The sequence below is a fragment of the Procambarus clarkii genome, chromosome 72 (assembly GCF_040958095.1).
Source record: "Procambarus clarkii isolate CNS0578487 chromosome 72, FALCON_Pclarkii_2.0, whole genome shotgun sequence".
NCBI classification, from domain to species: Eukaryota; Metazoa; Arthropoda; class Malacostraca; order Decapoda; family Cambaridae; genus Procambarus; species Procambarus clarkii.
The window spans coordinates 9,149,474-9,170,291 of NC_091221.1; the positions used below are offsets into that span (position 1 = coordinate 9,149,474).

Sequence of the window (20,818 nt, forward strand, 5' to 3'; positions counted from 1 at the left end):
AGTCATTAAAAATTTTCAGAACGGAAGAGGTTGTATATGATTTATGATTTAGATTAATCTATCTATTTTGAGCTCCGCTTTAGGGGGGGGTTATGGCCCCCCTTTTTCAATCTCCTGGCCCCTCCACCCCTCCTTTTTGTCGTATGAAAATCCACAAATGTGTATATTCTAGTTTGGATACATTAGTAACAACTAATATATGTATAATATCTCTACGTTCTCCAATAATTTTCCGTTGTGTTTTTGAGATATATACAAGAGTTGTTACATGGTTGTAGAGCCACTAGTACGCGTAGCGTTTCGGGCAGGTCCCTGGAATACGATCCCCGCCGCGAAGAATCCTTGTTACAACCAAGTACACATTTTACTGTTGAGTTAAACAGAGGCTACAGTTAAGGATTTGCGCCCAGTAAATCCTCCCCGGCCAGGATACGAACCCATGACATAGCGCTCGCGGAACGCCAGGCAAGTGTCTTACCACTACGCCACGGAGACTGTTGTGTTAAACGGTTCAAAACCACTTGTTAGGTCGATGAAGACCTATCAAAGACCAGGGTTTTTAAGGATACTTTAATTACCCAACTGTGACCAACTAGCAAGTACTGCTCAATTCTGAAGAATGTTAGGCTTGAATGCACTTAAAGCTGGGAGTGGGGGGGGGGGGCAAGGATTCACTTCCAATGTGCATACTGTGTCTCATTTGGTGTCAAGTTGCCCAATCACTTGAACTGGGTGGTAGAGGCGTCGCTTCTTGCAGGTCGGCGTTCAATCCCCCCTCTCCAATCGTACAAGTAGATTGGGCACCATTTTTTTTACGACGAATCCTATTCCTCGTATCCCTTCAAAGAGCCAAATAGTCGTGCTGGGTAGTTTCGCGTTCTCCAGATAGTTGAACGATGTCACAGTAAATAGTTAAATAGTATTGGTTATTCCTTGAACAAGTCCACAAGGGCCGTGATGAGGATTCGAACTTGCGTCCGGGAGCATTCCAGACACTGCTTTAATCGACTGAGCTACGACAGGGTAAAGAGTTGAAACCGAAGTTCTGCTGAACTTACTGGATCCCGTAGCCTCTCAGAGGCACAAATTACGGGATCCAGTAAGTTCAGTAGAACTTCGGTTTCAACCCTTTTAACCCTGTCGTAGCTCAGTCGATTAAAGCAGTGTCTGGAATGCTCCCGGACGCAGGTTCGAATCCTCGTCACGGCCCTTGTGGATTTGATGCATTTGATGCATCACGTTAGTGTGATCTGTGTGTGTAGTGGTTATTCCTTGCTAGTTAGACTCTTGTATTGACAAAGGACGATCATCCATGAACAGTTGAACCTTTTTTTGTAAAGATTTAACACTGTGTTTTTTTTTTTGTTTTTTTTTTGTTTTTTTTTGTTGTGTTCTTTGTGTGTGTGTTTTTTTTTTGTTTTTTTTGTTTTTTTGTGCGTTTTTTTTTTTGTGTTTTTTGTTTTGTGTGTGTGTGTTTTGTGTGTTTTTTTTTTTTTTTTTTTTTTTTTTTTTGTGTATGTGTTTTTTTTTGTGTTTTTTGTGTGTGAGGGGGGGGGGGTGTGAGGGTAATCCTTGCCGCCGGGAGAGTGAAGAGAAACGTCAAATGCAAACAAAAAAAATAAAAAATTAACTCATTAGTGGCTCGCTAAAAGTGAAACACATTTTTATTCATCGATAGATTTCGCTAATTCTAAAAATGGGGATTTTTTTTAACGTAATTAATTAGGAGTATTTGTCCACGGAAAGATCTGCAATGTAGACACCTGCTATTCCCCCCCCCCAATCCTCGCCTGTCACCCCCCAATCCCCCCCCCCCAATCTCCCCCTACGTGATGAGTGAGAGCAATTCCGGTGAAACTGTTTTGGTTAATGTATTTCGTTGTAAACTTGAACAGTGATTTGCTTTCATTTTTCACAGCAAAGAGCTGGGATTGGAGCTTTAAGCACTGCTTGTTTTATTTTCCCAGGCCCGGTGTTAATGCGGGCCCGGTTTCTCATGGACTTGTGGTCAACCAGGCTGTTAGTGGTCACTGCTCGTAATATAAATTACGGGCCATTTAATTAGGTCTCTTGGGGACTCCATTGTGATTCTAAATTACCTGTAGTCACCCATTTGGGTCTTCTTGTTCCATGGAGATTAGATTGTGGTTTTCCCCTAGAACAGTATCCGTTAATGGATTTACATCCAGACTCTCCCTAAAATACCGCTGGAGGGAACAGTTAAGGATCATTGCTAATCACCTAGGGCCATATTCACGAAATCACTTACGAACGTGTACATCTTTCCTCAATCTTTGACGGCTTTGGTTACATTTATTAAACAGTTTACAAGCATGAAAACTTGCCATTCAACTGTTATTGTTATAAACAGCCTCCTGGTGCTTCGTAGCTCATTAACTGTTTAGTAATTGGAAACCAGCCCGTCCTCCAAACAAAGATCCAAAAGTGATTCCATGCACCCGCCAAACCCCCCCCCTGTTTATGAATGAAAAGCGGTTTACACACGACTCACAACTGCTGACGTTCGAACATATCCGGAACAAGTGCTTCACTGACGAATTTTGTTCGAATCACAACGCTATAAATGCTTCACCCACGTACTACAAATACAAATAATCGCCAACAGAACCTAAACACCTAACCTAACCTATGCCTATATATGCACAATATGCTAATATATTATACTATTAATTTATACTTGAGAAAATTCCCGTTTTGAATGAACAGCAAGTTAAAATTTATGAATGCGTCTGTGGGGTCGACCGCTGGGTGTAATGGACTTGAGTCGAGGATGGGTTGTTGGAAACAAAGCCGCCAAAGATTGAGAAAAGATGGACAGGTTCGTAAGTGCTTGCGTAAGTGCTTTCGTGAATCTGGCCCCCTAGAGTCTGATGTAGGGGCTCGAACCTGGCAGTTAGCGGTGGCGAGTCGTAGAACCTATGCGCTGATACAGAGATTAATAATCGATGTAAACTCTTATGTTCCAATGTAATATTGTATATAGGATTTTTACTAACATGGGATTTAGGAGTGATGCTATGGCCTCCTAGGATTTTTAAGGGATTTTGTCGTGCAGAAAATCTGACCCTCCCATTAGGCAACCCCCACAACAGTTGCCTAATTCCCGGCTACTTATTTACTACTAGGTGAACAGAGGCTTCAGGGGGAAAGAGAACTTGCCTAAGCGATTCTGTAAACTTTGTGTATCTAGGTTGCTATTCTAGGACATAGACCACAATAATTTTTATCTTTTTGTTTACAAAGATATTTTCTCCCAATTTGGTACAAGACTTTTACTCAGATGAAGAATCTCTTTCCCCCCCCCCCCCCCACCCCCCAAAATCTAGGTTGTTTAAGATTTGCTACTTGGAACAAAAAGTTCCAAGTAGCACGGGCTATGGTGAGCCCGTGAAATCTAGATATTTACACAATGCCACACTTACCTGGAAAATAGTTACTTGGCGCCTAGTTCTACAACACAAACCTCCGTTTTCTGTGAGATCGGTGACCCGCTGAGACATTCAGACTCCAATTAGCCGAAGGATTTGTTGATGTCTTTCCCTTCTCTCGGGCTAGTTTACTACTGGAATCTAACTGTCCTTTAAAACTTGTCCCCCCCCCCCCCCCACATGTGGGATAGCCTTGTGATGCCATGGGAAGTGTGGGGGATTCGCTGTTGGCTTCGTGTGTGTGTTGGTCCATTACTTCGCGAGTCTGTTGGTCCATTACTTCGCGAGTCTGTTGGTCCATTACTTCGCGAGTCTGTTGGTCCATTACTTCGCGAGTCTGTTGGTCCATTACTTCGCGAGTCTGTTGGTCCATTACTTCGCGAGTCTGTTGGTCCATTACTTCGCGAGTCTGTTGGTCCATTACTTCGCGAGTCTGTTGGTCCATTACTTCGCGAGTCTGTTGGTCCATTACTTCGCGAGTCTGTTGGTCCATTACTTCGCGAGTCTGTTGGTCCATTACTTCGCGAGTCTGTTGGTCCATTACTTCGCGAGTCTGTTGGTCCATTACTTCGCGAGTCTGTTGGTCCATTACTTCGCGAGTCTGTTGGTCCATTACTTCGCGAGTCTGTTGGTCCATTACTTCGCGAGTCTGTTGGTCCATTACTTCGCGAGTCTGTTGGTCCATTACTTCGCGAGTCTGTTGGTCCATTACTTCGCGAGTCTGTTGGTCCATTACTTCGCGAGTCTGTTGAAGCCAAACTGATGTTGACTCGCTCACAGACTTGATCAACTTGTGGGCTACGAGCGCATCCAATCTTCTTTATCGAGGGAGACCCATCATGGCTATACGGCTAACGAAGCCGCTTGCCTCGATTCAATCAAGTTTTTAATTAATTTTTTTTTTTGACAGTAAAATAAAGCATATGTAATACCTTTGCTCTAAGCGTGTACTCGATTCAGACGCTACGCAATTCTTCCCATACGATTCACAAAATTTTCTGCAGGTTGGAAAAACAAAATTGTTTAGATCTAATCATGTTATTTTCGGCTGCTCCAAGTCGCTAGGAAATGGCTGCACTGATTTGACATTTTCAGCTGTGCTCATTCGTCAGAGAAATTAACTTTTGCTTCTTCTAATCACAGATTAGATAGTTCAAGACTTGGAATATCGTGAAGGATGGGTAGTTATTGATGGCAAAGTTGATATAGTGTAGTATATGCACTTGAAATTTAATAAAGGAAAACGGAAGAACTTCAATTTGTCGGAAAGCCGAGGGATCCGAATCCTATCATCTTGGAGGAGAAAAGGGGATTGGGAGGATATGATAACGACATAAAAGATACAAATAGGAATTGATAATGTGGATAGAACAACTTTTCAAACCTAGAACAGTGGAGCCAGGGAGCTGCATGCACATAGGAACAAGGAATGTATTTTAATTGACAATAGTAGACTTTTATCTATTTTTTTAATTACAAAACGTTAAACGTTTTTTAGTTGTGAAAAAAAGTTAGACAAGTCTGTAAAGCTTGATAACAATAGAAGGATCCCTTGACTGTTTCAAGCGTAGGTTAGACATGTATATGAATGAGATTGGGTGGTTATAAATAGGAGCTGCATCATATGGGCCAATAGACTTTCTGCAGAATACCTTCATATGTTTAACTTAGGGCTATGATCCAGAGTTCGATCCTGGATGCACTCACCATGGCTGTAAATATTCCTCATGATCTCTAGCGGGCCTCTCCCAACTTTTCAAAATGGTACGTGGGTGGTGTGGGAGTATCATAGGTTTTTGGGGTCGGCCCCAATGCCAGCTTTTAAGAAATATAGGCTGCATTTTTTTTTTTAAACCTGAAATAGGATCTGCTTTCTTGATCATTTTTAGCAGTGTTTTTTCTCCTCTTTGTAATACATTTTCTGAGGGGAAGAAAGGGATAAAAGAGAGAACATGTTGAACAAAGGGAAGAATGTTAGGAGAAAGTTAAATGGTGAGAAATTATTCATTCACTTCCTACAATTTAAAATATTCTAATCGGAAGCAAATATATACATGTATATATGTTATTTATACAAAAAAAACATGATTTTTTGGTTTGAATAACAATAAAATTAGTGTGCGTGTTTCAAGGGGGACAATTCTAAGCGAAGTTACTATATATAGCCCCCTTGGGACCCTGATAGCCGCTGATGAAAATGTGTATATGCCTTTGTTTGACGATTTTTACCAGAAATAAACACGGGTGGAATTTATTAGGTCTGCATATAAATCCCCAGCCGCTCTGGCTTCCATAGTTGTTACTCGCTCGGAGATGCGTCCTGTCGTAGCTGCCATGGTCTGTGTGTGCCTTTGGGTTACGTTGTCTGAAGGGAATGTTGTGGGAAGGTGTGCGAGTGCCTTTGGGTTACGTTGTCTGAAGGGAATGTTGTGGCAAGGTTTTTGCGAGTGCCTTTGGGTTACGTTGTCTGAAGGGAATATTGTGGGAAGGTGTGCGAGTGCCTTTGGGTTACGTTGTCTGAAGGGAATGTTGTGGGAAGGTACTGAGGTAACCTCATCCCTACCTCGTAAAGCTTTTGGTACGCCCACTCCACCCCTCGCCTCGGGATTCGTAGTCCTAAGGTTCCGGGTTCGATCCCCGGCGGAGGTAGAAACAAATGGGCAGTTTCTTTCACCCTGATGCACATGTTCACCTAGTTGTAAATAGGTACTTGAGAGTTAGATAGCTGCTACGGGCTGCTTCCTGGGGATGGGTAACACAAATAGGAGGCTTGGTCAAGGACCGGGCCGCGAGGACGCTAAGCTCCGAAATCATCTCAAGATAACCCCTCTTCCCCCCCTCTCTCCCCCCCTTCCCAAACTAAAGAGGGGGGGGATCAACCCCCACCACCTTGAGTACCACCACCCCCCTACCCCTACCACCCCTACTGCCACCCCCCCTCTCGAGTACCACCCCTACCCCCCCTTCTCGAGTACCACCCCTACCCCCCCTTCTCGAGTACCACCCCTACCCCCCCTTCTCGAGTACCACCCCTACCCCCCCTTCTCGAGTACCACCCCTACCCCCCCCCCCTCTCGAGTACCACCCCTACCCCCCCCCTCTCGAGTACCACCCCTACCCCCCCCTCTCGAGTACCACCCCTACCCCCCCTTCTCGAGTACCACCCCTATCCCCCCTTCTCGAGTACCACCCCTACCCCCCCCCTTCTCGAGTACCACCCCTACCCCCCCTTCTCGAGTACCACCCCTACCCCCCTTCTCGAGTACCACCCCTACCCCCCCTTCTCGAGTACCACCCCTACCACCCCCCTTCTCGAGTACCACCCCTACCACCCCCCCTTCTCGAGTACCACCCCAACCCCCCCCCCCTCTCGAGTACCACCCCTACCCCCCCCCTCTCGAGTACCACCCCTACCCCCCCCTCTCGAGTACCACCTCTACCCCCCCCCCCTCTCGAATACCACCCCTACCCCCCCCCCCCTCTCTCGAGTACCACCCCCACCATCCCCCAGTACCACCACCCCCCTGTACCACCCCCACCCCCCACCACCTCCAGTACCACCCCCACCACCACCACCACCACCCCCCCCCCAGTACCACCACCACCACCACCACCCCCCAGTACCACCCCCACCCCACCACCACCACCCCCCAGTACCACCCCCCCCACCACCACCCCCCCCACCACCACCACCACCACCACCACTGCAGGAAACCTCGTCTCTCATCAGTCAAATTCAAAAAACGGTAAATGGACGCCATATGCCCAGATGACTCTTTCGAAAATCGGGTCTTTGCATGCTCACGTCGGCATGAACTACCGTGAATGGATTACCCGGGATAGCTCGACCGTCGGTTCCCCTCAACCGGCCCCGCCAACTTCCACTACTCAATACCACTTTTTCCAAGATTACTTTTTTTCCGAGGGGGGGGAAAAGGGACGTTTTGGCTTGCGTGCTCCTTATCATATCGTCTATAATATTCTTTATACAAGATGTCGAACGCAGTCATCTTTTAGCGTGGTTCTAAGATTCGGGGGAAGATTGTATTTTGGGATTGGGAGATAGGGCCTGGTGGATAGCGCGCAGGACTCGTAATTCTGTGGCGCGGGTTCGATTCCCGCACGAGGCAGAAACAAATGGGCAAAGTTTCTTTCACCATGAATGCCCCTGTTACCTAGCAGTAAATAGGTACCTGGGAGTTAGTCAGCTGTCACGGGCTGCTTCCTGGGGGTGGCCTGGTCGAGGACCGGGCCGCGGGGACACTAAAGCCCCGAAATCATCTCAAGATAACTTCAAGATAGGGAAGTTTAGTTTCCTATCCTCTTCCAATCCCAGAGATTTAGAGCTCGGGGATCGAACGTCTCACTTAAGGGAAAAAAATTGGTTTGTCTTGTCAGAAATGTGTGAATGCAAACACTCCACTTAACACATCGAGGTCCATGAAAAGAAAATGTTAGTGTTCATAGATTTCTATATTTTTTTTCAATTACGTCGCATTTTTTGACGGATTGTTGTTTAAGATTCGGCTACTGGTAACTAAAAGTTCCAAGTAGCACGGGCTATGGTGACCCCGTGATGTACTTACCTGGCACAGGAGCGGGGCTGAAACTGCAGGCAGGCATGTTGTTGTGTTATAGATTCAGCTACTCGGAATAAGTTCCAAGCAGCATGGGCGAGCCCGTAACTTACCTGGCACAGGAGCGGGGCAAGTAGCACGGGCTATGGTGAGCCCGTGATGTACTTACCTGGCACAGGAGTGGGGCTGAAACTGCAAGCAGGCAGCAGGCTATCGACTAAATACCTATCCCTGGTCCCTGCCAACCAGGGGGAAGCAGGGACACACAAGGGGAGAAGAGGAAAATGGGAAAAGGGGTTAGGGGGGGGGGGTGTCTGGGTTGCCGGTTAAAGGCCTTTGTAGTGCCGGGTATTGTCTCTCAGGAGGTCCTTTCTTCCCCGGCTGACGTCTGAGTGGCAGGCCTCAAAGAGTGCCTGTACGCACGCTATATTGTCGAGTGCTGGACCTCCCTCGCCTGTCCTACGCTTGTCTGGTTCTTTCAGTCCGCCTCCACGACCTGTCCCTTCCCAGGGCTGATCTCAGTCATTACCTGAAGCTTGTTCCGTTCCCAGCGACCTGTGTGCCTGGTGCCTATGTTGTCCTTGTGTGTGACCTTGGGTAGAGCGACGGTCTCGCTTCATGCAGGTCGGCGTTCAATACCCGACGGTCGAAGCGAGAAAGAGAAGGTAGAGGGGGGCAGGATGAAAGAGTAAGATCTTGGGGAAATATACCCACCATTAAACAGTGGGGTTATTGAACAAACTCGAGCCAGTAGAAAGTCCGTAGGGTTTGACGAGGTATTTGTAAGGGTGCTGGATGTAGGTAAATGAGAACACACATACTACTCCTAATTACATCACTTTCTGTAATGTAGTGCTACACAAGTCTTCTCGGATTGGCCCCTTCTTTTGATAATTACTTCTGTAATATGTACTTCTACCGTTTCAATTCAACCAACTTTACTAGTCAAACATGCAAATATATGTATGTGATTATGTCTGTACACTCGGATTAATCACCTAATTGTGCTTGCGGGGGTTGAGCTCTGGCTCTTTGGTCCCGCCTCTCAACCAACTGGTGTACAGGTTCCTGAGCCTATTGGGCTCTATCATATCTACACTTGAAACTGTGTATGGAGTCAGCCTCCACCACATCACTGCCTAATGCATTCCATTTGTCAACTACTCTGACACTAAAAAATTCTTTCTAATATCTCTGTGGCTCATTTGGGCACTCAGTTTCCACCTGTGTCCCCTTGTGCGTGTGCCCCTTGTGTTAAATAGCCTGTCTTTATCTACCCTGTCGATTCCTCTTGAGAATCTTGTACGTGGTGATTATATCCCCCCCCTCTAACTCTTATGTCTTCTAGCGACGTGAGGTTTAATTCCCGTAGCCTCTCCTCGTAGCTAAATAATATTGTCATTGTCAAGACAATCGACTTGATATTAATCCAAGACGGACCGAAACGTCGTTATCTCCTTATCTTCTGAACTTGGTTTAGTCATCATATTATCATCCACGTTATTGTGACTCATCGTCCGTATAATATGAATAGGGCTCATAGTCCGTAATTAATCACTGTATACTATAGAGAAGAGGAAGCCTATCATGAGAGCATCACTGCAATTCAAACTTGATTGGCTCCGGCTAATCCATCACTGTCAATCACCAAAGGGGCATTTTATTAATGTCCTCCGCAAACTAAATCGTGCACGCCAATATAATTGTGAATTATAATTTAATTAGCGACTTGGCTCCCAACAAGCGTTGTTCAGTGATATATTAACGAATGCTACGTCATATGAATTACGAGATGGGGAGATATTGAGCAGTAGGCCTGTGTGACTATGGCGTACGGAATTTTGGTACATGTGAAGTTCTTGCCTGGGATTATAGCTCCCGTTATTATAGCTCCTGTTATTATAGCTCCCGTTGATCGGTGTCAAGTCGGGGCTCTCGCATGATCCGTTGTCGGGTCGGGGCAATGGATCAGATACAATATAGATCTGATTGTATGTCTGTACAATACTGCTTCGAGTCACTTTGAACCATACGTCCTTGATATTGGTTTCACTGCCCAGAATATCTACATGGTGTCCATACATAGTCTGTTATGGCTGCGTGTAGCTAGGAAGTTTTGTGTAGGTTTACAACGTCCTCCTCGTGACCCAGGGAGCAGGGTTCGATCCCCGTACGGGCTTCATGTCCTCGATAGCTGGAACTCTGGGAGACGGTGTGTGTGTTGGGGAAATGCTATTGAAATGTCTCTCGGAACGTGGAGGCGCGGGCAAGTAAGTGCCAAGTAACTTTGACGTCACTAAGACGTCAAAGTTAGGTTTTTGGTTCCTTGAAGCGCTCTCCATTTTCTTTGGCAATTAATTGATATGGATACTGGATAATCTTTGTTTTGCAGAGACCTACAGTTGAATACTGTTCTTCCTGTGTTGTTAGCTATATCGGGTAACGAGGCACCCCCCCCCCCCCTTCCTCTAGGCCAATTACTGATTACCTTCCAATGGCTGCGACCCACAATAGTTGGCTAACTAGTGGGTTACAGGTCTGGCTGGAAGACTAGCAAAAGACACACACATCTGGTGAACTTGAAAGGGTGCCTTTTTGACAGTCTCTCGTGGTACAGTGGACTAGAGCGCATCTGGGAGCACTTAGCGCGTTGGTTCGAATCCTCATCATGGCCCCCTTGTGGATTTGTTCATTTGATATATAACATTACTGTGATTTCTCTATGTAGTAGTTATACTAAAAACGCTGTCTAGCTGTTCCTTGCTAACGAATAACCGGAAAAAATCCCTTCAAACCACAGGGAAATCACACGACACTTAAAAGGGCAACACCCCCCCCCCCCCACACTCACTCACACGTGTGCATTTGCCTCGGGAAATCGACTCCTGGCTTCGTCTCTTCCTCGACGACACACAAAATCACGCCGACCATTCAGCCACAAACTCCCCCGAGGGTGACGGACCGCATCTACACAAGCTGTCCGCTACCAGTAACCATATTGACTCGTTACTCCCTGTGAGTGAGAGGAGAGGTTGTGTGGGGTCCCCCCTAAAAAAAAAAAAAAAAAAAAAAAAAAAAAAAAAAAAAAAACTTAAGAAAATGCGTGGGAGAGCAAGCCCCACCCCCCCACCCCCTCTTCTTTTTTTTTTTTTTTTTGCGCAGGAGAACCTTGTTCCCCTGTTTGTTCCCCCTGTAAAGTTTAGCGAGACTAGCCCAGAGCCTCTGGCCTCCACACAAAGAAATCACAATAGCGTGATGCATCAAATGGACAAATCCACACGAGCCGTGATGAGGATTCGAACCTACATCCAACTATAGACACAATTATTGCACACGATATATATATATATATATAAAATATCTGGAAAGAACTTTACCTCGCAGGACACTAATTTATTTCAGGCTCCGATGTAGCATTTTCTCCCTATTGGCATCAATTTTGTATTTTATTTTTGTTGTAATATATTTTAGGTAAATTATATTTTTAGGTCATAATGATTATGGAAAGCCTGAGGCGAGCCATCATCCCCGGAGGTTCCCTTATCGGCTTCACCCACTCTGATGAACTATGGGATCACCATAACCGGTGCTACTTGGAACATTTTGTTCCAAGTAGCGAATCTTAAACAACAACAAAACTGATTCACCATTTAGGGGCCCCTTTGTTGTTTCCTTTTGAGCCTGTATTTGGTCCTTGAATTGGTGTATTTGGTTCTTGAATTGGTGTATTTGGTGCTTGAATTGGTGTATTTGGTGCTTGAATTGGTGTATTTGGTGCTTGAATTGGTGTATTTGGTCCTTGAATTGGTGTATTTGGTGCTTGAATTGGTGTATTTGGTCCTTGAATTGGTGTATTTGGTGCTTGAATTGGTGTATTTGGTGCTTGAATTGGTGTATTTGGTGCTTGAATTGGTGTATTTGGTGCTTGAATTGGTGTATTTGGTGCTTGAATTGGTGTATTTGGTGCTTGAATTGGTGTATTTGGTGCTTGAATTGGTGTATTTGGTGCTTGAATTGGTGTATTTGGTGCTTGAATTGGTGTATTTGGTGCTTGAATTGGTGTATTTGGTCCTTGAATTGGTGTATTTGGTCCTTGAATTGGTGTATTTGGTCCTTGAATTGGTGTATTTGGTCCTTGAATTGGTGTATTTGGTGCTTGAATTGGTGTATTTGGTGCTTGAATTGGTGTATTTGGTGCTTGAATTGGTGTATTTGGTGCTTGAATTGGTGTATTTGGTGCTTGAATTGGTGTATTTGGTGCTTGAATTGGTGTATTTGGTGCTTGAATTGGTGTATTTGGCCCTCGAATTGGTGTATTTGGTCCTTGAATTGGTGTATTTGGCCCCCGACGTGGTGTATTTGGCCCCGAATTGATGTATTTGGCCCAAAATTGTTGTATTTGAGCCTGGGAGACGGAGTAGAGGGTGATGAAGGCTGCCGAAAAGGAGAATTAATGTGATGAATAATGCCGGAGACCAGAACGGGGAATGAGAAGGACTGGAGACACAGAAGAAAGGAAGGAAAGGAGAGACAAGGTGGAATGAAGAAAGACCCCTTTTCCCCCCCTTTTGTGAGGCCTGGAGCCTGTGATCAGTGGAACCTTTCATGTTGATGTTCCAGTTTGTGTTCATATGTGACTCATCAGCTGGGCGAGGCGAGTTATTGATTATCTGTAGGTTTTTGAGGCGCTCTTTTCAGAAAGATCTTTTATTTTTGTGTGTATCGTAGCCTTAACTAGGCTTTCAGACGGCTTTTGTCAGTTTTTTCCCTTGCTGCGTGGTTGTAAATACCGAGTGGTGTGATGTTGTATCTTGTGGCTGCTGTATTTGTCGGACTTTCTTTCCTGAATTCTTCGAAGTAGAAATTGGATTTGTTGATATGTTTTAAATTGGAATAGTTTAAAGTGCCTTTTTCTAGTTAACTATGCATATACCTCCTCGGCATCGTGTATGTAGTGATCATATCCTTTCAGAACTGTGTGTGTGTGTGTAGGGGGGGTGTAGCACTATCTCCCATCCCACCTTTCTTCAGTCTATAAGAATCACATTCCCTCCCTTGTACTCCAATTGTGGGAATCGAACCCTGAGAGACTTGGGGGAGGGTCTTACCTCTTAAAACGGTTGAAACCGAAGTTCTACTGAACTTAAAAAAAAGGGTTTCAACCCTTTAACCCTGTCGTAGCTCAGTCGATTAAGGCAGCGTCTGGGATGCTCCCGGACGCAGGTTCGAATCCTCGTCACGGCCCCTTGTGGATTCGTTCAGTTCAGAGATATTTGGGAAAACTTGAAGATTGCCTTTGCAAATGTAATAGTATTCTGATATAGGAGTATTCATGATTACTTGTGGTTCCACGTGTTGAACTGAACCACCACAAACTTGGCTAAACTATGCATCGTAACTGGAAACTAAATTAATCAACTGGCTTTAATAACGCTAGAGGGAAGGGGGGAGGGTTGAAGCAGTATCGTGCGCCTGGCAACGGACAATGTTGCCAGCGTTATTAGTACAATAACGAGTTTATTTTTTAGTACATTTCAACTAGTGACCTTGTGGTTACATTACTGAACGTGTCACGGTAACAAAATCGTGTGCGCTACACTCTACTAACGGTGATCGTTAGTGGAGTGTAGCAATAACGTAGATTTATCCCTAATAACGTTCTAGTATCATATATTCTAACTTAAATTACCGAAGCGGTTGTCACATTCAGAAATTTTTTAAAATGTGTTCCTTCAGTGTGGGTTATTTCGTGTGTAACTTGCTTGACACGTACGATAGACCTCCCCCTTCCCCTAGAGGATATTGTAGGCCTATATACTCGTCCCTGAAGGCTGGGGCTCGTGTGATAGTCCCCCTCCCAATGGTGACACATTGAGGGGTTCGGGATTGTCATAGGATGGTCAGGGTCGGCTATATTCCAATACCCCCCTCCCCCTCTTATCCCCCACCCTTAAAGAAATGTAGGCTCCTGCCAAACGGTTTTGATGGTCTGAAATCAGGGATTTGCTTTCCGTAGGGTTGGTTCCATTTTTTTGTCTTCTCAGACCAGGGGGGAGTAGGGGTTCCATTCATGCACGAGTGGTTCAGGGTTCGAACCCCCATTTCACTCTACTCGAGTCCTTTAAGCCTAGGTTGACTATCTGCGCCTATTTAGCAAAAATCCGCTGGGTTAACACCTTAAGTCAGAATTTGACTTAAGGAGGACTTCTCAAGCGAGGCTTCATCTAGAAGTGATTGAAATAACTGGAATGTTGTTAGGCAAGAATATAGACTATCGGGTATTTATCAATGGGCAAATTTCTATAGAGAAAACACACATGATTCGAAGGCAGGTTTTGTTAGCTACTTGTGGTAATTGACTTGTATTTTTGTCCAACCTTCTTCACTCACGTGTCCAGAATTGTTTTGGTGAATAGCAGTTGATGTTGCTAGAAACAGACATGATTGATTGATTCACCATTTAGGGGGGGCCTTCTTTGTTTCCTTTTGAACCTGTATTTGGCGCCCCGAATTGATGTACTGTATTTGGCCACGAATTGATGTATTTGGCCCCCCGAATTGGTGTATTTGGCCACGAATTGGTGTATTTAACCACGAATTGATGAATTTGGCCCGCGAATTGATGTATTTGGCCACGAATTGATGTATTTGGCGCCACGAATTGGTGTATTTGGCCCCCCGAATTGTTGCATTTGGCCCAGAATGTTGGTTGATGGTTAATGTAGGATTGGAGTTGACAAAATTAGTTTAGCAGGTTTATCTATGTAAGGCTCGGCAATGTGAGTCTAAAAGGGAGCGCTGGGCTCTGTTTAGCTAAACTACCTTCACGGGTTAAACTATGTCGAAATAACTGTTGACTAGAGTTTACGACTTTTACGCCAGTATACCCGACAAATTAATAAAAAAATTACAATGCTGTTCATATTAATAAAACCATCGTGGCAGCATCAGACGACACTGAATATTACTTTGCCTCCATTCTGTGATTAGCTGGTGGCTTTCATTACTGGAAATCATTAAAACGAAATTGGTGGAAAGTGTCCTAACCTGTTTTACATAGTAGACAGAGTCGTTAGTTATCCTGCGTATGTCCGCGCCGGACTAGTGATTATATGAAGACAGGAACGAACGCGTTCACAGGAATACTTTGAACTCGCTAAAGTGCTGGATCCTGTGAGTTGTGAATACGTTAAAGTGGAATTAAACAATTTCAACTCCAAGTAGCTTGATGAATCTTAGTGTTGATTTGAGAATGGTATAATAACTCGTCAGAATTTTTTGTCTGAATATATAATTAGTAATTAGAGGGTTTGTTTTAATTTGAAATGTTTTTACCAATACTATGTCGAAGAATAATTTGTCTGGTAGACACCTTCCCACCTCCCATATTTCAAGGTGATGATCTAACACCCACTGGTGGTAGATCTCGCTTCATGCAGGTCGGCGTTCAATCCCCGGTCGTCCAAGTGGTTAGACACAATTTCTTTCCCTCCCTCACCCCTTTCCCGGTCCCATGCAAAATCCGTATCCTGGCCCCTTCCCAGTGCTATATAGTCGTAATGGCTTGGCCCTTTCCCCTCTGATAGTTCCCTTCCCTTGTGACAGAAAAAACTGTAAAAAATAGTGGTTTTTAGATGATGGACGGAAGCCAAGAATGCCACTAAATTGCCACAGAGGTAGTGTTAAGGGAAGCGGGTTGCTCTTGGGGGTCTCGTTGATTCGATGCGCCTAGAACCCAGACCCTTGAAAGAAAGCAATCATGGCACTTATAACCAAACTGTACTGGTGTTTATTTGGTGTGTAATTACAGTACTTGACTGATGTCATGTGGGGGTGACAGCACCACCTAGAATGTAATGCAAATAGTTGAATTTGTCAGCCAGTATTGATGAACACGTGTAGTTAACTGCCTACCATTCTTTCAGGAGATGCACCGTGATCCCATCAGGGGGACCAGCAGGATTGGCAGAATTGTAGGACCATTTGAAATGAAGCGTGTGCTCTCTCTCTGCTGGACACCCATCTGAGGTAAGACATCCTCCCTCCCTCATAAATACAAATGTATTTATATATATAAAAACGTTTATTTAGTGCAATATGTTCAGTGGGTGAAGCCAAATAAGAGCAAATAACTGTCATAATTTCCAAAAAAATCACTTTTTTTTTTATGGCGTGCGAAACAATTAAATCATCTACAAAACGTACACCATTTGCCCCGACTCTAATTACTTTCGATATATTGGAACGGTGAATATTAAATTATATATTCAAAAACCAACAGCCACTGTCCAAACTAATATCGCGTAATGTGAAGAAAATATTAAAAACTAAATTTTAATTAAATGTTTTTTTCCCCATATTGTGGGGAAAAATTTCAATATGGCTATTTTCCTCTTTTTTCCCCATATTGTGGGGAAAAATTTCAATATGGCTATTTTCCTCTTTTTTCCCCATATTGTGGGGAAAAATTTCAATATGGCTATTTTCCTCTTTTTTCCCCATATTGTGGGGAAAAATTTCAATATGGCTATTTTGCTCTTTTTTTTCCCCAGACAATTTTAAATAAATCTTGGTTTAAATCATTCATGGAAAAACCCAAGGTATGGTTTAAGTTTTTTTTTTTTAAGTGAGACTTAAGAGATGCCATAGTCTGCGTTTATTAAACAGACTTAAGAGCTTCGTAACGCTACGAGGTTACACAAAAAGAGATGTACAGGTTCCGTAACTTTAGTGATTGCTGAAACCCCCTGACCTCCTATTATTGTCTTAAAATAGAGATCTTTGTCCAACAGATGGAATAAATAGTGAGATTAAACAGATCAACCTGTCTGTGTGTCTTCTGCTGTGGCAATCTTCAACACAGTGTTTTACAAAAAAATAAATCCAAATTCGTAGATTTGTATTTCGTAAGAAATTCTATTATGCAGGCGATGAGTCACAACGTGGCTAAAGTAACGTGGCCAAAGACCACGTGGCCAAAGACTTGAGATTGGACGTCCTGGACGTTTCGGACCAGGACGGACGGAAACGTCGTCGTCCCTTCACCTTCTAGTGTGTGGTCTGATCAACATTCCTATTGTGGCGGGTTTGTGGTTCGGTAGAATAACAGCCCAGCCTTCTCCCTCCTTATCCCCTACTCTCAAAAATTAGACTAGTTTACCTTCGTTATCTTGAAATGATTTCGGGACTTTAGTGTCCCCCGCGGCCCGGTCCTCGACCAGGCCTCCACCCCCCCCCCAGGAAGCAGCCCGTGACAGCTGACTAACTTCCAGGTACCTATTTACTGCTAGATAACAGGGGCATAGGGTGAAAGGAACTCTGCCCATTGTTTCTCGCTGGCGCCTGGGATCGAACCCGGGACTACAGGATCACGTGTCCAGCGTGCTGTCAGCTTGGCCACCGGCTTGTGAGTGAGAGAGAGACGGACTAATCCCTCGCGTGTCTTCTATAAAATGTGAAAGAATGCCAATCCATCAATTTCTTCTGGTCAAGCCAGTTGTAACATGCTTCCTTGCGCCCAAAGGTCACGGTAGGATTTTGTTTCGTCAGGTCAGGCGTGTAGGTAGTGTGATTACGACACTTTCGTGCAGCCTTGTACCAGATTTGGGCAGTCTCCGTGGTGTAGTGGTAAGACACTTGCCTGGCGTTCCGCGAGCGCTATGTCATGGGTTCGTATCCTGGCCGGGGAGGATTTACTGGGCGCAATTCCTTAACTGTAACCTCTGTTTAACGCAACAGTAAAATGTGTACTTGGATGAAAAAACGATTCTTCGCGGCAGGGGATCGTATTCCAGGGACCTTAGGATTAAGGACTTGCCCGAAACGCTACGCGTACTAGTGGCTCTACAAGAATGTAACAACTCTTGTATATATCTCAGAAAAAAAAAAAAATCACGAAGCAGTTACGCAAGTCCTTACGAACGTGTACATCTTTCCTCAATCTTTGACGGCTTTGGTTACATTTATTAAACAGTTTATAAGCATGAAAACTTGCCAATCAACTGTTGTTATTGTTATAAACAGCCTCCTGGTGCTTCGGAGCTCATTAACTGTTTAATAATTGTAACCAAAGCCATCAAAGATTGAGGAAAGATGTACAGGTTGGTAAGTGCTTGCGTAACTGCTTCGTGAATCTGGCTCCTGATTATCAGTGTCATTTCAGATACACGAGTCCACTTCCTTCCCCAACCGTCCTCAAGGTATTTACCCGTCAAAGTCTGTTTTTTCCCCTCACTGATGTTTTGACGGGAACCTTAGAGGACGGGCTGGGTGGACAGCACGAGAAAAGCTTAAAAAACAGAACTGACGCATAGGTAGGGCCCCCGCTCCTGTGCCAGGTAAGTTACGGGCTCACCATAGCCCGTGCTACTTTTGTTCCGAGTATTTGAATCTAAAACAACAAACGGCATAGGTAGGCGCAGGTGTTGGAGAGAGAGAGAGATGGAGACAAAAATGGCCAATTAACGGAAATGTGAAGAGAGTGATTAAAATTTACGAAATTAGGGGAAGTAAATTTTCTCACTTTGAGAATGGTCCAGGACGGACCGAAACGTCGTCGTCCCTTCACCTTCTAGTGTGTGGTCTGGTCTTCATTTGTCTTGATGTTGTGACGTATAGAGATGCGACAGTAGCCTTGAGGCGTTTCGGAAACTCGAACAACTTGCTTCACTTGATCTCGTCTGCCTGTCTAAATTACCCTCCGAGATTCGGCATGTAGTCGCTCTGTGAACCCAAGTTTAAGTCCAGATAGTGGCGTGGCGTTGGAGTTCTCGCGGCTGGAGTTCGGATCCATTTCGGTAATGGCGCCGTGAAGTCCTTTCTGACTTCGAGTCGGGAGCTTGAACCCAGTTCTGGGGCCAAATTCACTAAGCAGTTACCCAAGCACTTACGAACCTGTGCATATTTTCTCAATCTTTGGCGGCTTTGTTTACAATTATTAAACGGTTAATGAGCTCCGAAGCACCAGGAGGCTGTTTATAACAAAAACAACAGCTGATTGGTAAGTTTTCATGCTTGTAAACTGTTTAATAAATGTAACCAAAGCCGTCCAAGATTGAGGAAAGATGTACACGTTCGTAAGTACTTGTGTAACTGCTTCGTGAATCTGGCCCCTGATTTCTGAGATCGTAATTGAACAGTTCTCCTGACATTGTAGAGTTCTTAAAGCTTGTTATAAAAATCCAAATATTTAATGAATCGTGAGACAAATATAATCTGGAAAGACGCTGGCGACACGTCATGTAGTTCAAAACTTCGAGATGGATTCAGAGTTTGAACTCAATCTGGTGGCAATTTAGTTGAAAATCGTGATTTGGTGTCGTTATGTTCCTAAGTCAATTAGTTTGTGGGTGCCTGATTTCCAGAGCCCAGCTGTTTAGGGTTGTAAAGCGAGGCTTGGGTTGACAGAGAACACTTCCGGGCTATTCCTGCCCGTGCCACCTTTTGGGTGGCTTAATCTTCACCAATCAATCGACAGGGAACATTGTCACCCACTTAGAACACAAACACCTGCTAGAAAGATGAGCGTGTTAGCATTCAAATATGTGGAGAAATGCCCTTTTAGACCACTGGGACATTATATAATTACAAACCAAATAAGATTTCAACTAGGATTCAAAATAGAAGTTGAACACATTGGGCATAATCTTACTGAAGCGAACGTAAGTCATACCTACTCATACACCACCTAAGTAATGTCAACACTGTGGAGAAATGTCCGACAGACCACTGGAACATTATCTAACACAGTGCACAGTTACAAACCCGTTAAGATTTCACCTTAGATTCAACAGAGCAGAAGACGTTGTTAAACACACGGGACAAAATCTTACTGAAGCGACCATACGAGTCATAAATACTCACACTCCGCCCAAGTAAAACAGAAACAAGCAACACTTAGTAGGCAAGCCATAGGCTTAGGACCCGCGCAGGAATATCCCTGCACTTTTTTAATTTTTTATAACTGAATGTATTTAGGAATTAAGGCATGGAATTGTGCCCTTCTATATTAATAAGAATTAATAGATCTGGAGATCTATGGAGGTGGGACTGCACCCTGCGTGACGGGAGATGTCTCCCGTCGTCAATCCGTCAATACTTGCAGAGTTAAATATTAGAGCAGTGTAAGCCTAACAGTTCTCAGAGAAACAGCCTTGACAGGTGAGTTGAAATTGAAATAAGTTTATTAAGGTAAAATACACACAAAGGGATGAGGTAGCTCAAGCTATTCTCACCCCGTTCAGTACAACGTGTTAATACATACATAGACACACAAGGTGAGTTGGGAAACATTAGGTCTGAACGTTAGCCAACCAGTTGCATTAATTTCCAGAGTGTCAAATTTAAGCAAGCGCGCACAATATCACTAGCATCATTTACGAAAATAAGCTAAATGCTTCTAGCTGGAATGAGCATTTAGTCCAGCTTCTGAAGCAGAGTGCTCTTAACGCGATGATAAACGGAATGTTGCATAAATGAACCTAAATCTAATAAGGGAGAGAGGGGAAGGTAGGTAGGTAGGAAGGTAGGTAGGTAGGAGAGCTTTGTAGGAGATCTGTTAGCTATAATTAATTTCAGGCCCTTGAGGTGGCCTCGTAGCCTGGTGGATAGCGCGCAGGATTCGTAATTCTGTGGCGCGGGTTCGATTCCCGCACGAGGCAGAAACAAATGGGCAAAGTTTCTTTCACCCTGAATGCCCCTGTTACCTAGCAGTAAATAGGTACCTGGGAGTTAGTCAGCTGTCACGGGCTGCTTCCTGGGAGTGGAGGCCTGGTCGAGGACCGGGCCGCGGGG

At 44.5% G+C, this 20,818-nt stretch overlaps 1 long non-coding RNA gene across 1 annotated transcript in view; it reads left to right on the top strand.

Moving 5' to 3' along the window:
• Positions 1 to 20,818, top strand: part of LOC123773675 (uncharacterized) — a 28,387-nt gene that overhangs the window by 1,197 nt on the left and 6,372 nt on the right. Inside the window, exon 2 of the long non-coding RNA XR_006774853.2 lies at positions 15,952 to 16,054. This is a non-coding gene — a long non-coding RNA (uncharacterized lncRNA). The remainder of the gene's footprint in view (positions 1 to 15,951; positions 16,055 to 20,818) is intronic.